Source organism: Pelodiscus sinensis, unplaced genomic scaffold, assembly GCF_049634645.1.
Source record: "Pelodiscus sinensis isolate JC-2024 unplaced genomic scaffold, ASM4963464v1 ctg35, whole genome shotgun sequence".
Taxonomy (NCBI): domain Eukaryota; kingdom Metazoa; phylum Chordata; order Testudines; family Trionychidae; genus Pelodiscus; species Pelodiscus sinensis.
Window position 1 is genome coordinate 2,389,048 of NW_027465908.1, and position 3,563 is coordinate 2,392,610.

Below are 3,563 nucleotides of genomic sequence, written 5' to 3' on the forward strand. Positions count from 1 at the left end.
CTGTCTGTTGTGTGACTTTAGGCAGATCACTTCCTGCACCTGTTTTTCCACCTTCCCTTTGTCTGTCTTGTGTCTTTGGGTCAGGGACGGGTTCCTGGCAAGTGTGTGCACAGCACCTGGCATCATGTCACCTCCAGGCACCGCTTTAACCCACCCTAATAACTGGACCAGATGAGGCTGGAGGCTGCAGCCTCGATATTAGCAGGTGAATCTCACAATTGGCCGAGCACGGCAAGGACCATGGCGCCTGAACTGATCTTCTATTCCTAACACTGTTTTTTCCCCATCAGTGGGGAGACACAGGAGCAAGGCTGGGTGGAGGAAGCTCTCCCTGCTCCTGGCCAGGCTAAACATGAGAGCCGTCTCCCTGGCTAAGCCTACTCAGATTGGACAAAGACACAAAGGGCAGTGGAGCATGACAGCGTGAGGGGTGCGAACTCGGAGATGGGTGCTCCCTTGGAGCTCTGTGTGGTTCCTTGGTGGCCCTGTCCACTCTCCTTTCTTTACCCCTTCCACACCTAGATAAAGGGTCCAGTAAGAGGTGATTCCAGAAAGTTTTGGTCTTAGGGGAGCGTAGGCCCCTGGTGCTCCCTGACTACACAGGGAATAAGCCTGCTGCAGCACTCTGATGCCTGGTGCGTACAGGCGCTATGGCTGTTGGCAGTGAGACTCCAGTGGTGCCTGGCCTCTGAGTTTGGGAATGGGTGCAAGTGAGGAGGGTGGGAGGGATGGCTGCAAGCACATCCTCCCCTCTTACAACAGCTTGGGGAGGCAGGTTCACAATGTCCTTGCAGCCACTGCTCCTGCTGCCTCCTCTACCTGTGCATGTTCATGGTTTAAGAGGCACACAGGTGGCTACTGAAAGCCCGACAAAGCTTTGCACATTGGCAGACGGTGCTGAGTTTTTGCTGCTGCCCCATGGGATCTCATCGTGTAGCAACATAGGAGTCAGAGCTGCCTGATGTCCCAACCTACGATCCACTGCGTGGGGCGCGGGAGAATGAGACCTCCCGCGTCGCAGGGCTGAGATGGTCATAAGATGCAGTGTGATGAACGGTACAGTTACCCAGGATGCTGCCCTAGGGCTGGCTCAGTGTGGGGAGGTGGGATACCAAGTGGCCACAACATTGCAAACACGGTATTTAGTTTGGATGTTCAATGCTGAGCAGGTGGGAGACGGGAGCAGGAGAAGAGAGAGAAGGGGGAAGAGCAGGACAGAGACATTGGAGAATACACATGGGAGAAGACTGGAAGGAGAAAGGGAGAAGAGCTAGAGGGGATGGGAAGTGAGAAAGTATAGTAGGTTAGGAGAGGGGAAAAGAGAAATGGGTCTGATAGGTCCTGGGGAAGGTGTTAGGGGAGCTAAGCAGCAAGTAACAGCCTATCAAAATATCTGCAGCACTAAAAGTATGGGGTGGGGGGGAGAGAAGATGCTGACATTAGCTAGGCACCTCAGCAGGATTTACACCACATGGGGGAATTAAACCTTCACTGAAGTAGGGTTATTCCTGTCCTGGAAGATTAAGGGGACATGGCTGGGGGTATAGGATAAAAGTGATAGTGCCACTATCATATTTGTGGGGCAGATTGACAGTCCCTCAGTAGGTTTATGTTTCCAGGGCTGGAGCAGTCCGGAATTACCAGAAAATGCGACAGGATGAGGAGAAGGGAGTTGAAAGAGACAGTCCTCTGCTGAAGTTAACTGATACCAAAGAGCATTCCATAGTAGGTATCATTTAACTTATCACTAAATTGCAACCACTTCTGGGGTGGCACATAGGTGCTGATTGATCGCACAAAGCATTATTAGAAAGTGGCTAAGACATAGGGACTAATCTAGTGTCCACTTGAAACGAGAGGGTAGAAAGTTGTGTACAGTGGAATAAAACCAGGACACATGCTGCTCCTGCCAGAAATACCAGGGGATCTTTAATGAGTGCAGGAAATCAGGACTTAGAAGCGTGGATGAGACATAAACTTTGAGACTGTGATCCTGGTGATAAAAGTCCCACTAGGCAGCACTGTGTCATCTAGTGTTATTCTGGGTCATTCATTCCAGGGGATGAGTCACTAACACAGCTTCCTGCAACACCTGCGTTTTAATTTGTAGTCTCCCACCCAAGCAAGCACCAGTCAGACTTGAGTTCTGAACAGCCTAATTTGGGATGTCTGTGTTGTGTCCCAAGCTCTGGACTTGGGGTTTACTGGATAATTACCGCTGCCAAGACTGTTATCAGAACAAATTAGCAATTAGCAATTATGCAGGTGCTATGTTAATAGGATGACACTAACCTTACACTATTTATCTCTATAGAACAAGCAAACCCAGCACAGAAACCTCCTGGGCCAGACACCAGAAGGTCATTTACAACACCAGGTTCACAGCCTTATGGGCCAGAGGACTATCTAAATACTACAGAGTATTCTTTGCATTACAGCAGCTAGAATTCACCAGGCAGACACAGCTTTATGGTACCTGCCCCAGTTCTCTCCTTGAACATTAGAATTTAAAACCTACCATAAAAAGGCTGAAAGGTGAACTGCAAAACTTTAATAGAAACAATTTAAAAACTGGTTGAGGTCTCAGATGATGCCAACTGTTTCACAATACCTAATATTTATATCTGCACCTTTCACCCATATTTAAATACAACCAATATCCTACACTTACGTTTGAAAATGAATTGGTGGGAAAGTCCCATTCTTCTTTCTAATCTGCATTACTCCTGAAACTGTCAATTTCACAACTAAAAGCGGAACGGCCAGATTCAGATCTCTTTCCCATCTGGAGCCAATGGGATTACAATGCTTTTGTAGTCAGCGTATGTGCTATTAGAAACTAACCCAGATTCACTACAGCCTGAAAGCCTGGGGTCTGAATGTTCAGTTACGCGTTTATCTACTCCAGCAGCATAAAGGGGCCTACATTGATGTGGCATACATGTTATGCACTCCTACTTTAAGGCCCCTTTACACTGCCAGAGTGGTGTACAGAGGCCTTTGTTTAAATGAGAATCAGGCCCTGTGTAGTCATTTGCACTTGCACAAAAAGGTTTGAGAAACATTCTGAAACAATTAAGAATCAAGACCCTCCTGTTTCAGTCCCTGTGCAGAGGGGAGCAAGTTCTTTTCTCGGACACCCTACTTGTAGGCAAGCCAACAGACTCACTGAACCCCTGGACAAGGGACAGGGTGAGCTCAGCATCCAGCAAGGGGCGGGGCCTCAGATGGAAGGGCGGGGCCATGGCAGCCAGACCTCAGGGCAGCCTAAACCATGTCCATTGGCGCCGTCCGGACTGCACCGCTTGGGGCTCTGTAGTAGTGGCATCAATGGCCAGGAACCCGGGGCCCCTGGGGCAGTTGCCTCCTTTGTCCCTCCCATTGGCAGATCTGCCTACACACATCCATGAACTTTAATGGGGTTAGAGGTGTGTAACAGCAGAACCCAGCCGATGATCAGTTGTTGATTTTATGATCTCCATGTACAGTGTTTGGCTTTTTTACAACTATAACAATTCACCTCTTAAGCCCAAGCCTACGAAGGGAAGACAGGTGCAATTTGG